This window comes from Hyperolius riggenbachi, chromosome 7 (assembly GCF_040937935.1).
Source record: "Hyperolius riggenbachi isolate aHypRig1 chromosome 7, aHypRig1.pri, whole genome shotgun sequence".
Taxonomy (NCBI): domain Eukaryota; kingdom Metazoa; phylum Chordata; class Amphibia; order Anura; family Hyperoliidae; genus Hyperolius; species Hyperolius riggenbachi.
Window position 1 is genome coordinate 32,219,339 of NC_090652.1, and position 12,500 is coordinate 32,231,838.

A 12,500-nucleotide genomic window follows, 5' to 3' on the forward strand; every position below is an offset into this window, starting at 1 on the left:
TAATAATCTGCATGAAAGCTAGAATGATGAGCATGTTACGGACCATGGCCGCAAGAGACACTTTCATCAGACCCAGAAACTTCTCATTCTGCAGTTGCCATTTCTGCCACTGCATTAGACCCCAGCACATGTGTATTTGGCAGCAGATGTAGAAGCCCAAAGTTCTTCTGCTTTGCTAATTTGAGTGGAGGACTTACATTGTAGACATTTTGTAGCTTTTGCTGTTCATTTGCAGGATCCTTTAAAATACGTATGGAAAGAAAAAACAAATTTACTTTGGATATGTAAAGAAAAGAACACTTCAGAAATGTAGTTGCTTGGAGAAAGCATGTGAACTTTCACCAAGTTACTACGATTCTGCAGCATAACGGGATATTTTGATTATTGTAGTTCTCTTTATTACTGCCTTGAGAGTATTGGTTTATGTAAAGAGATTAGAGAAAGAGCAAAAAGCTAGATCATGTCAAGGGGGCACTCAGATTTGAACCAAGGACCTCTTGATCTGCAGTCAAATGCTCTACCACTGAGCTATACCCCTACGCTCTGTTCAGCTTTTCTGACCATTTTAAATAGTTTCTCTCATGTAGTCCATGAAAGCATTTCAAGCGTTAACTTGGAGTTTGTTAAGGTTGGACAGAGTTACATGATAACTCTTAGAGACTAGAGATGGTCAATGAGACAGTAATAAATCCAGGTTGCATGCAAATTGAATTAATATTGTAGGCAGCTTGGAAATGCGTTAATCGTCAGGAAGTGCATTAGACCCCAGCACATGTGTATTTGGCAGCAGATGTAGAAGCCCAAAGTTCTTCTGCTTCGCTAATTTGAGTGGAGGACTTACATTGTAGACATTTTGTAGCTTTTGCTGTTCTTTTGCAGGATCCTTTAAAATACGTATGGAAAGAAAAAACAAATTTACTTTGGATATGTAAAGAAAAGAACACTTCAGAAATGTGGTTGCTTGGAGGGAGCATGTGAACTTTCACCAAGTTACTACGATTCTGCAGCATAACGGGATATTTTGATTATTGTAGTTCTCTTTATTACTGCCTTGAGAGTATTGGTTTATGTAAAGAGATAAGAGATAGATCATGTCAAGAGGGCACTCGGATTTGAACCAAGGACCTCTCGATCTGCAGTCGAATGCTCTACCACTGAGCTATACCCCCACGCTCTGTTCAGCTTTTCTGACCATTTTAAATAGTTTCTCTCATGTAGTTCATGAAAACATTTCAAGCGTTAGCTTGGAGTTTGTTAAGGTTGGACAGAGTTAAATGATAACTCTTAGAGACTAGAGATGGTCAATGAGACAGTAATAAATCCAGGTTGCATGCAAATTGAATTAATATTGTAGGCAGCTTGGAAATGCGTTAATCGTCAGGAAGTGTATTTGAATGTCCCACTTCCATGACGCTCACAATTTGCATAATAATCTGCATGAAAGCTAGAATGATGAGCATGTTACGGACCATGGCCGCAAGAGACACTTTCGTCAGACCCAGAAACTTCTCATTCTGCAGTTGCCATTTCTGCCACTGCATTAGACCCCAGCACATGTGTATTTGGCAGCAGATGACGAAGCCCAAAGTTCTTCTGCTTTGCTAATTTGAGTGGAGGACTTACATTGTAGACATTTTGTAGCTTTTGCTGTTCTTTTGCAGGATCCTTTAAAATACGTATGGAAAGAAAAACCAAATTTACTTTGGATATGTAAAGAAAAGAACACTTCAGATATGTGGTTGCTTGGAGGGAGCATGTGAACTTTCACCAAGTTACTACGATTCTGCAGCATAACGGAATATTTTGATTATTGTAGTTCTCTTTATTACTGCCTTGAGAGTATTGGTTTATGTAAAGAGTTTAGAGAAAGAGCAAAGAGCTAGATCATGTCAAGGGGGCACTCGGATTTGAACCAAGGACCTCTCGATACGCAGTCGAATGCTCTACCGCTGAGCTACACCCCCGCGCTCTGTTCAGCTTTTCTGACCATTTTAAATAGTTTCTCTCATGTAGTCCATGAAAACATTTAAAGCGTTAACTTGGAGTTTGTTAAGGTTGGACAGAGTTAAATGATAACTCTTAGAGACTAGAGATGGTCAATGAGACAGTAATAAATCCAGGTTGCATGCAAATTGAATTAATATTGTAGGCAGCTTGGAAATGCGTTAATCGTCAGGAAGTGCATTAGACCCCAGCACATGTGTATTTGGCAGCAGATGTAGAAGCCCAAAGTTCTTCTGCTTTGCTAATTTGAGTGGAGGACTTACATTGTAGACATTTTGTAGCCTTTGCTGTTCTTTTGCTGGATCCTTTAAAATATGTATGGAAAGAAAAAAGAAATTTACTTTGGATATGTAAAGAAAAGAACACTTCAGAAATGTGGTTGCTTGGAGGGAGCATGTGAACTTTCACCAAGTTACTACGATTTTGCAGCATAACGGGATATTTTGATTAACGTAGTTCTCTTTATTACTGCCTTGAGAGTATTGGTTTATGTAAAGAGTTTAGAGAAAGAGCAAAGAGCTAGATCATGTCAAGGGGGCACTCGGATTTGAACCAAAGACCTCTTGATCTGCAGTCGAATGCTCTACCACTGAGCTATACCCCCACGCTCTGTTCAGCTTTTCTGACCAATTTAAATAGTTTCTCTCATGTAGTCCATGAAAGCATTTCAAGCGTTAACTTGGAGTTTGTTAAGGTTGGACAGAGTTAAATGATAACTCTTAGAGACTAGAGATGGTCAATGAGACAGTAATAAATCCAGGTTGCATGCAAATTGAATTAATATTGTAGGCAGCTTGGAAATGGTTTAATCGTCAGGAAGTGTATTTGAATGTCCCACTTCCATGACGCTCACAATTTGCATAATAATCTGCATGAAAGCTAGAATGATGAGCATGTTACGGACCATGGCCGCAAGAGACACTTTCATCAGACCCAGAAACTTCTCATTCTGCAGTTGCCATTTCTGCCACTGCATTAGACCCCAGCACATGTGTATTTGGCAGCAGATGTAGAAGCCCAAAGTTCTTCTGCTTTGCTAATTTGAGTGGAGGACTTACATTGTAGACATTTTGTAGCTTTTGCTGTTCATTTGCAGGATCCTTTAAAATACGTATGGAAAGAAAAAACAAATTTACTTTGGATATGTAAAGAAAAGAACACTTCAGAAATGTAGTTGCTTGGAGAGAGCATGTGAACTTTCACCAAGTTACTACGATTCTGCAGCATAACGGGATATTTTGATTATTGTAGTTCTCTTTATTACTGCCTTGAGAGTATTGGTTTATGTAAAGAGATTAGAGAAAGAGCAAAAAGCTAGATAATGTCAAGGGGGCACTCAGATTTGAACCAAGGACCTCTTGATCTGCAGTCAAATGCTCTACCACTGAGCTATACCCCTACGCTCTGTTCAGCTTTTCTGACCATTTTAAATAGTTTCTCTCATGTAGTCCATGAAAGCATTTCAAGCGTTAACTTGGAGTTTGTTAAGGTTGGACAGAGTTACATGATAACTCTTAGAGACTAGAGATGGTCAATGAGACAGTAATAAATCCAGGTTGCATGCAAATTGAATTAATATTGTAGGCAGCTTGGAAATGCGTTAATCGTCAGGAAGTGCATTAGACCCCAGCACATGTGTATTTGGCAGCAGATGTAGAAGCCCAAAGTTCTTCTGCTTTGCTAATTTGAGTGGAGGACTTACATTGTAGACATTTTGTAGCTTTTGCTGTTCTTTTGCAGGATCCTTTAAAATACGTATGGAAAGAAAAAACAAATTTACTTTGGATATGTAAAGAAAAGAACACTTCAGAAATGTGGTTGCTTGGAGGGAGCATGTGAACTTTCACCAAGTTACTACGATTCTGCAGCATAACGGGATATTTTGATTATTGTAGTTCTCTTTATTACTGCCTTGAGAGTATTGGTTTATGTAAAGAGTTTAAAGAAAGAGCAAAGAGCTAGATCATGTCAAGGGGGCACACAGATTTGAACCAAGGACCTCTCGATCTGATGTCGAATGCTCTACCACTGAGCTATACCCCCACGCTCTGTTCAGCTTTTCTGACCATTTTAAATAGTTTCTTTCATGTAGTCCATGAAAGCATTTCAAGCGTTAACTTGGAGTTTGTTAAGGTTGGACAGAGTTAAATGATAACTCTTAGAGACTAGAGATGGTCAATGAGACAGTAATAAATCCAGGTTGCATGCAAATTGAATTAATATTGTAAGCAGCTTGGAAATGCGTTAATCGTCAGGAAGTGTATTTGAATGTCCCACTTCCATGACGCTCACAATTTGCATAATAATCTGCATGAAAGCTAGAATGATGAGCATGTTACAGACCATGGCCGCAAGAGACACTTTCGTCAGACCCAGAAACTTCTCATTCTGCAGTTGCCATTTCTGCCACTGCATTAGACCCCAGCACATGTGTATTTGGCAGCAGATGTAGAAGCCCAAAGTTCTTCTGCTTTGCTAATTTGAGTGGAGGACTTACATTGTAGACATTTTGTAGCTTTTGCTGTTCATTTGCAGGATCCTTTAAAATACGTATGGAAAGAAAAACCAAATTTACTTTGGATATGTAAAGAAAAGAACACTTCAGAAATGTAGTTGCTTGGAGAGAGCATGTGAACTTTCACCAAGTTACTACGATTCTGCAGCATAACGGGATATTTTGATTATTGTAGTTCTCTTTATTACTGCCTTGAGAGTATTGGTTTATGTAAAGAGATTAGAGAAAGAGCAAAGAGCTAGATCATGTCAAGCGGGCACTCGGATTTGAACCAAGGACCTCTCAATCTGCAGTCGAATGCTCTACCACTGAGCTATACCCCCACGCTCTGTTCAGCTTTTCTGACCATTTTAAATAGTTTCTCTCATGTAGTCCATGAAAACATTTCAAGCGTTAACTTGCAGTTTGTTAAGGTTGGACAGAGTTAAATGATAACTCTTAGAGACTAGAGATGGTCAATGAGACAGTAATAAATCCAGGTTGCATGCAAATTGAATTAATATTGTAGGCAGCTTGGAAATGCGTTAATCGTCAGGAAGTGCATTAGACCCCAGCACATGTGTATTTGGCAGCAGATGTAGAAGCCCAAAGTTCTTCTGCTTTGCTAATTTGAGTGGAGGACTTACATTGTAGACATTTTGTAGCTTTTGCTGTTCTTTTGCAGGATCCTTTAAAATACGTATGGAAAGAAAAAACAAATTTACTTTGGATATGTAAAGAAAAGAACACTTCAGAAATGTAGTTGCTTGGAGGGAGCATGTGAACTTTCACCAAGTTACTACGATTCTGCAGCATAACGGGATATTTTGATTATTGTAGTTCTCTTTATTACTGCCTTGAGAGTATTGGTTTATGTAAAGAGATAAGAGATAGATCATGTCAAAGGGACACTCGGATTTGAACCAAGGACCTCTCGATCTGCAGTCAAATGCTCTACCACTGAGCTATACCCCCACGCTCTGTTCAGCTTTTCTGACCATTTTAAATAGTTTCTCTCATGTAGTTCATGAAAACATTTCAAGCGTTAGCTTGGAGTTTGTTAAGGTTGGACAGAGTTAAATAATAACTCTTAGAGACTAGAGATGGTCAATGAGACAGTAATAAATCCAGGTTGCATGCAAATTGAATTAATATTGTAGGCAGCTTGGAAATGCGTTAATCGTCAGGAAGTGCATTAGACCCCAGCACATGTGTATTTGGCAGCAGATGTAGAAGCCCAAAGTTCTTCTGCTTTGCTAATTTGAGTGGAGGACTTACATTGTAGACATTTTGTAGGTTTTGCTGTTCTTTTGCAGGATCCTTTAAAATACGTATGGAAAGAAAAAACAAATTTACTTTGGATATGTAAAGAAAAGAACACTTCAGAAATGTGGTTGCTTGGAGGGAGCATGTGAACTTTCACCAAGTTACTACGATTCTGCAGCATAACGGGATATTTTGATTAACGTAGTTCTCTTTATTACTGCCTTGAGAGTATTGGTTTATGTAAAGAGTTTAGAGAAAGAGCAAAGAGCTAGATCATGTCAAGGGGGCACTTGGATTTGAACCAAGGACCTCTCGATCTGCAGTCGAATGCTCTACCACTGAGCTATACCCCCACACTCCGTTCAGCTTTTCTGACCATTTTAAATAGTTTCTCTCATGTAGTCCATGAAAGCATTTCAAGCGTTAACTTGGAGTTTGTTAAGGTTGGACAGAGCTAAATGATAACTCTTAGAGACTAGAGATGGTCAATGAGACAGTAATAAATCCAGGTTGCATGCAAATTGAATTAATATTGTAGGCAGCTTGGAAATGCGTTAATCGTCAGGAAGTGCATTAGACCCCAGCACATGTGTATTTGGCAGCAGATGTAGAAGCCCAAAGTTCTTCTGCTTTGCTAATTTGAGTGGAGGACTTACATTGTAGACATTTTGTAGCTTTTGCTGTTCTTTTGCAGGATCCTTTAAAATACGTATGGAAAGAAAAAACAAATTTACTTTGGCTATGTAAAGAAAAGAACACTTCAGAAATGTGGCTGCTTGGAGGGAGCATGTGAACTTTCACCAAGTTACAACGATTCTGCAGCATAACGGGATATTTTGATTAACGTAGTTCTCTTTATTACTGCCTTGAGAGTATTGGTTTATGTAAAGAGTTTAGAGAAAGAGCAAAGAGCTAGATCATGTCAAGGGGGCACTCCGATTTGAACCAAGGACCTCTCAATCTGCAGTCGAATGCTCTACCACTGAGCTATACCCCCACCCTCTGTTCAGCTTTTCTGACCATTTTAAATAGTTTCTCTCATGTAGTCCATGAAAGCATTTCAAGCGTTAACTTGGAGTTTGTTAAGGTTGGACAGAGTTAAATGATAACTCTTAGAGACTAGAGATGGTCAATGAGACAGTAATAAATCCAGGTTGCATGCAAATTGAATTAATATTGTAGGCAGCTTGGAAATGCGTTAATCGTCAGGAAGTGTATTTGAATGTCCCACTTCCATGACGCTCACAATTTGCATAATAATCTGCATGAAAGCTAGAATGATGAGCATGTTACGGACCATGGCCGCAAGAGACACTTTCGTTAGACCCAGAAACTTCTCATTCTGCAGTTGCCATTTCTGCCACTGCATTAGACCCCAGCACATGTGTATTTGGCAGCAGATGTAGAAGCCCAAAGTTCTTCTGCTTTGCTAATTTGAGTGGAGGACTTACATTGTAGACATTTTGTAGCTTTTGCTGTTCATTTGCAGTATCCTTTAAAATACGTATGGAAAGAAAAACCGAATTTACTTTGGATATGTAAAGAAAAGAACACTTCAGAAATGTGGTTGCTTGGTGGGAGCATGTGAACTTTCACTAAGTTACTACGATTCTGCAGCATAACGGGATATTTTGATTATTGTAGTTCTCTTTATTACTGCCTTGAGAGTATTGGTTTATGTAAAGAGATAAGAGATAGATCATGTCAAGGAGGCACTCGGATTTGAACCAAGGACCTCTCGATCTGCAGTCGAACGCTCTACCACTGAGCTATACCCCCACGCTCTGTTCAGCTTTTCTGACCATTTTAAATAGTTTCTCTCATGTAGTTTATGAAAACATTTCAAGCGTTAGCTTGGAGTTTGTTAAGGTTGGACAGAGTTAAATGATAACTCTTAGAGACTAGAGATGGTCAATGAGACAGTAATAAATCCAGGTTGCATGCAAATTGAATTAATATTGTAGGCAGCTTGGAAATGCATTAATCGTCAGGAAGTGCATTAGACCCCAGCACATGTGTATTTGGCAGCAGATGTAGAAGCCCAAAGTTCTTCTGCTTTGCTAATTTGAGTGGAGGACTTACATTGTAGACATTTTGTAGCTTTTGCTGTTCTTTTGCAGGATCCTTTAAAATACGTATGGAAAGAAAAAACAAATTTACTTTGGATATGTAAAGAAAAGAACACTTCAGAAATGTGGCTGCTTGGAGGGAGCATGTGAACTTTCAGCAAGTTACTACGATTCTGCAGCATAACGGGATATTTTGATTATTGTAGTTCTCTTTATTACTGCCTTGAGATTATTGGTTTATGTAAAGAGATAAGAGCAAGATCATGTCAAGGGGGCACTCGGATTAGAACCAAGGACCTCTCAATCTGCAGTCGAATGCTCTACCACTGAGCTATACCCCCACACTCTGTTCAGATTTTCTGACTATTTTAAATAGTTTCTCTCATGTAGTCCATGAAAGCATTTCAAGCGTTAACTTGGAGTTTGTTAAGGTTGGACAGAGTTAAATGATAACTCTTAGAGACTAGAGATGGTCAATGAGACAGTAATAAATCCAGGTTGCATGCAAATTGAATTAATATTGTAGGCAGCTTGGAAATGCGTTAATCGTCAGGAAGTGTATTTGAATGTCCCACTTCCATGACGCTCACAATTTGCATAATAATCTGCATGAAAGCTAGAATGATGAGCATGTTACGGACCATGGCCGCAAGAGACACTTTCGTCAGACCCAGAAACTTCTCATTCTGCAGTTGCCATTTTTGCCACTGCATTAGACCCCAGCACATGTGTATTTGGCAGCAGATGTAGAAGCCAAAGTTCTTCTGCTTTGCTAATTTGAGTGGAGGACTTACATTGTAGACATTTTGTAGCTTTTGCTGTTCTTTTGCAGGATCCTTTAAAATACGTATGGAAAGAAAAACCAAATTTACTTTGGATATGTAAAGAAAAGAACACTTCAGATATGTGGTTGCTTAAAGGGAGCATGTGAACTTTCACCAAGTTACTACGATTCTGCAGCATAACGGGATATTTTGATTATTGCAGTTCTCTTTATTACTGCCTTGAGAGTATTGGTTTATGAAAAGAGTTTAGGGTTAAGAGCAAAGAGCTAGATCATGTCAAGGGGGCACTCGGATTTGAACCAAGGACCTCTCGAACTGCAGTTGAATGCTCTACCACTGAGCTATACCCCCACGCTCTGTTCAGCTTTTCTGACCATTTTAAATCGTTTCTCTCATGTAGTCCATGAAAACATTTCAAGCGTTAACTTGGAGTTTGTTAAGGTTGGACAGAGTTAAATGATAACTCTTAGAGACTAGAGATGGTCAATGAGACAGTAATAAATCCAGGTTGCATGCAAATTGAATTAATATTGTAGGCAGCTTGAAAATGCGTTAATCGTCAGGAAGTGCATTAGACCCCAGCACATGTGTATTTGGCAGCAGATGTAGAAGCCCAAAGTTCTTCTGCTTTGCTAATTTGAGTGGAGGACTTACATTGTAGACATTTTGTAGCTTTTGCTGTTCATTTGCAGGATCCTTTAAAATACGTATGGAAAGAAAAACCAAATTTACTTTGGATATGTAAAGAAAAGAACACTTCAGAAATGTGGTTGCTTGGAGGGAGCATGTGAACTTTCACCAAGCTACTACGATTCTGCAGCATAACGGGATATTTTGATTATTGTAGTTCTCTTTATTACTGCCTTGAGAGTATTGGTTTATGTAAAGAGATTAGAGAAAGAGCAAAGAGCTAGATCATGTCAAGGGGGCAAACGGATTTGAACCAAGGACCTCTCAATCTGCAGTCGAATGCTCTACCACTGAGCTATACCCCCACGCTCCGTTCAGCTTTTCTGACCATTTTAAATAGTTTCTCTCATGTAGTCCATGAAAGCATTTCAAGCGTTAACTTGGAGTTTGTTAAGGTTGGACAGAGTTAAAGAGACTCCGTAACAAAAATTGCATCCTGTTTTTTATCATCCTACCAGTTCCAAAAGCTATTCTAATGTGTTCTGGCTTACTGCAGCTCGTTCTACTATCACCATCTCTGTAATACATCAACTTATCTCTCTCTTGTCAGACTTGTCAGGCCTGTCTGGAAGGCTGCCAAGTTTTTCAGTGTTGTGGTTCTGTGATGCATCTCCCCCCTCCAGGCCCCTCTCTGCACACTGCCTGTGTATTATTTAGATTAGGGCAGCTTCTCTCTTCTCTCTTATCTTTTACAAGCTGGATAAATCCTCCTCTGAGCTGGCTGGGCTTTCACATACTGAGGAATTACATACAGGCAGAGCTGTCTGCACTCTGCAGGAAGAAACAGCCTGACACTTCAGTGGAAGATAGCTGCAGGGGGAAAGAAACACACAAATGATCTCTTGAGATTCAAAAGGAAGGGTGTATACAGCCTGCTTGTGTATGGATGTATTTTCTATGTGTGGACATACTGTACATCAACCTACTTCCTGTTTTGGTGGCCATTTTGTTTGTTTATAAACAAACTTTTTAAAACTGTTTTTAACCACTTTTAATGCGGCGGGGAGCGGCGAAATTGTGACAGAGGGTAATAGGAGATGTCCCCTAACGCACTGGTATGTTTACTTTTGTGCGATTTTAACAATACAGATTCTCTTTAAATGATAACTCTTAGAGACTAGAGATGGTCAATGAGACAGTAATAAATCCAGGTTGCATGCAAATTGAATTAATATTGTAGGCAGCTTGGAAATGCGTTAATCGTCAGGAAGTGCATTAGACCCCAGCACATGTGTATTTGGCAGCAGATGTAGAAGCCCAAAGTTCTTCTGCTTTGCTAATTTGAGTGGAGGACTTACATTGTAGACATTTTGTAGCTTTTGCTGTTCATTTGCAGGATCCTTTAAAATACGTATGGAAAGAAAAACCAAATTTACTTTGGATATGTAAAGAAAAGAACACTTCAGAAATGTGGTTGCTTGGAGGGAGCATGTGAACTTTCACCAAGTTACTACGATTCTGCAGCATAACGGGATATTTTGATTATTGTAGTTCTCTTTATTACTGCCTTGAGAGTATTGGTTTATGTAAAGAGATTAGAGAAAGAGCAAAGAGCTAGATCAAGTCAAGGGGGCACTCGGATTTGAACCAAGGACCTCTCGATCTGCAGTCGAATGCTCTACCACTGAGCTATACCCCCACGCTCTGTTCAGCTTTTCTGACCATTTTAAATAGTTTCTCTCATGTAGTCCATGAAAACATTTCAAGCGTTAACTTGGAGTTTGTTAAGGTTGGACAGAGTTAAATGATAACTCTTAGAGACTAGAGATGGTCAATGAGACAGTAATAAATCCAGGTTGCATGCAAATTGAATTAATATTGTAGGCAGCTTGGAAATGCATTAATCGTCAGGAAGTGCATTAGACCCCAGCACATGTGTATTTGGCAGCAGATGTAGAAGCCCAAAGTTCTTCTGCTTTGCTAATTTGAGTGGAGGACTTACATTGTAGACATTTTGTAGCTTTTGCTGTTCTTTTGCAGGATCCTTTAAAATACGTATGAAAAGAAAAAACAAATTTACTTTGGATATGTAAAGAAAAGAACACTTCAGAAATGTGGTTGCTTGGAGGGAGCATGTGAACTTTCACCAAGTTACTACGATTCTGCAGCATAACGGGATATTTTGATTAACGTAGTTCTCTTTATTACTGCCTTGAGAGTAGTGGTCTATGTAAAGAGTTAAGAGAAAGAGCAAAGAGTTAGATCATGTCAAGGGGGCACTCGGATTTGAACCAAGGACCTCTCGATCTGCAGTCGAATGCTCTACCACTGAGCTATACCCCCACGCTCTGTTCAGCTTTTCTGACCATTTTAAATAGTTTCTCTCATGTAGTCCATGAAAACATTTCAAGCGTTAACTTGGAGTTTGTTAAGGTTGGACAGAGTTAAATGATAACTCTTAGAGACTAGAGATGGTCAATGAAACAGTAATAAATCCAGGTTGCATGCAAATTGAATTAATATTGTAGGCAGCTTGGAAATGCGTTAATCGTCAGGAAGTGCATTAGACCCCAGCACATGTGTATTTGGCAGCAGATGTAGAAGCCCAAAGTTCTTCTGCTTTGCTAATTTGAGTGGAGGACTTACATTGTAGACATTTTGTAGCTTTTGCTGTTCTTTTGCTGGATCCTTTAAAATATGTATGGAAAGAAAAAAGAAATTTACTTTGGATATGTAAAGAAAAGAACACTTCAGAAATGTGGTTGCTTGGAGGGAGCATGTGAACTTTCACCAAGTTACTACGATTCTGCAGCATAACGGGATATTTTGATTAACGTAGTTCTCTTTATTACTGCCTTGAGAGTATTGGTTTATGTAAAGAGTTTAGAGAAAGAGCTAGATCATGTAAAGGGGGCACTTGGATTTGAACCAAGGACCTCTCAATCTGCAGTCGAATGCTCTACCACTGAACTATACACCCACGCTCTGTTCAGCTTTTCTGACCATTTTATATAGTTTATCTCATGTAGTCCATGAAAGCATTTCAAGCGTTAACTTGGAGTTTGTTAAGGTTGGACAGAGTTAAATGATAACTCTTAGAGACTAGAGATGGTCAATGAGACAGTAATAAATCCAGGTTGCATGCAAATTGAATTAATATTGTAGGCAGCTTGGAAATGCATTAATCGTCAGGAAGTGTATTTGAATGTCCCACTTCCATGACGCTCACAATTTGCATAATAATCTGCATGA

General features: G+C 39.1%; 16 non-coding genes across 16 annotated transcripts; all 16 read right to left on the reverse strand.

Annotated features, from left to right (window-relative positions):
* Positions 1-466: 466 nt before the first annotated feature.
* On the reverse strand, positions 467-538 carry TRNAC-GCA (transfer RNA cysteine (anticodon GCA)). The gene has a single exon. It is a non-coding gene; the product is annotated as a tRNA-Cys (tRNA).
* A 559-nt stretch (positions 539-1,097) lies between these two features.
* On the reverse strand, positions 1,098-1,169 carry TRNAC-GCA (transfer RNA cysteine (anticodon GCA)). Its single transcript has one exon. It is a non-coding gene; the product is annotated as a tRNA-Cys (tRNA).
* Positions 1,170-1,892: 723 nt separating this feature from the next.
* TRNAR-GCG (transfer RNA arginine (anticodon GCG)) lies at positions 1,893-1,964 on the reverse strand. The gene has a single exon. It is a non-coding gene; the product is annotated as a tRNA-Arg (tRNA).
* Positions 1,965-2,536: 572 nt separating this feature from the next.
* Positions 2,537-2,608, reverse strand: TRNAC-GCA (transfer RNA cysteine (anticodon GCA)). The gene has a single exon. It is a non-coding gene; the product is annotated as a tRNA-Cys (tRNA).
* A 723-nt stretch (positions 2,609-3,331) lies between these two features.
* On the reverse strand, positions 3,332-3,403 carry TRNAC-GCA (transfer RNA cysteine (anticodon GCA)). The gene has a single exon. It is a non-coding gene; the product is annotated as a tRNA-Cys (tRNA).
* A 1,367-nt stretch (positions 3,404-4,770) lies between these two features.
* TRNAC-GCA (transfer RNA cysteine (anticodon GCA)) lies at positions 4,771-4,842 on the reverse strand. Its single transcript has one exon. It is a non-coding gene; the product is annotated as a tRNA-Cys (tRNA).
* A 559-nt stretch (positions 4,843-5,401) lies between these two features.
* Positions 5,402-5,473, reverse strand: TRNAC-GCA (transfer RNA cysteine (anticodon GCA)). Its single transcript has one exon. It is a non-coding gene; the product is annotated as a tRNA-Cys (tRNA).
* A 572-nt stretch (positions 5,474-6,045) lies between these two features.
* TRNAC-GCA (transfer RNA cysteine (anticodon GCA)) lies at positions 6,046-6,117 on the reverse strand. The gene has a single exon. It is a non-coding gene; the product is annotated as a tRNA-Cys (tRNA).
* Positions 6,118-6,689: 572 nt separating this feature from the next.
* On the reverse strand, positions 6,690-6,761 carry TRNAC-GCA (transfer RNA cysteine (anticodon GCA)). The gene has a single exon. It is a non-coding gene; the product is annotated as a tRNA-Cys (tRNA).
* Positions 6,762-7,471: 710 nt separating this feature from the next.
* On the reverse strand, positions 7,472-7,543 carry TRNAC-GCA (transfer RNA cysteine (anticodon GCA)). The gene has a single exon. It is a non-coding gene; the product is annotated as a tRNA-Cys (tRNA).
* Positions 7,544-8,102: 559 nt separating this feature from the next.
* TRNAC-GCA (transfer RNA cysteine (anticodon GCA)) lies at positions 8,103-8,174 on the reverse strand. The gene has a single exon. It is a non-coding gene; the product is annotated as a tRNA-Cys (tRNA).
* A 723-nt stretch (positions 8,175-8,897) lies between these two features.
* On the reverse strand, positions 8,898-8,969 carry TRNAC-GCA (transfer RNA cysteine (anticodon GCA)). The gene has a single exon. It is a non-coding gene; the product is annotated as a tRNA-Cys (tRNA).
* A 572-nt stretch (positions 8,970-9,541) lies between these two features.
* On the reverse strand, positions 9,542-9,613 carry TRNAC-GCA (transfer RNA cysteine (anticodon GCA)). Its single transcript has one exon. It is a non-coding gene; the product is annotated as a tRNA-Cys (tRNA).
* Positions 9,614-10,875: 1,262 nt separating this feature from the next.
* Positions 10,876-10,947, reverse strand: TRNAC-GCA (transfer RNA cysteine (anticodon GCA)). Its single transcript has one exon. It is a non-coding gene; the product is annotated as a tRNA-Cys (tRNA).
* Positions 10,948-11,519: 572 nt separating this feature from the next.
* Positions 11,520-11,591, reverse strand: TRNAC-GCA (transfer RNA cysteine (anticodon GCA)). The gene has a single exon. It is a non-coding gene; the product is annotated as a tRNA-Cys (tRNA).
* A 565-nt stretch (positions 11,592-12,156) lies between these two features.
* On the reverse strand, positions 12,157-12,228 carry TRNAC-GCA (transfer RNA cysteine (anticodon GCA)). The gene has a single exon. It is a non-coding gene; the product is annotated as a tRNA-Cys (tRNA).
* Between the last annotated feature and the right edge of the window lie 272 nt (positions 12,229-12,500).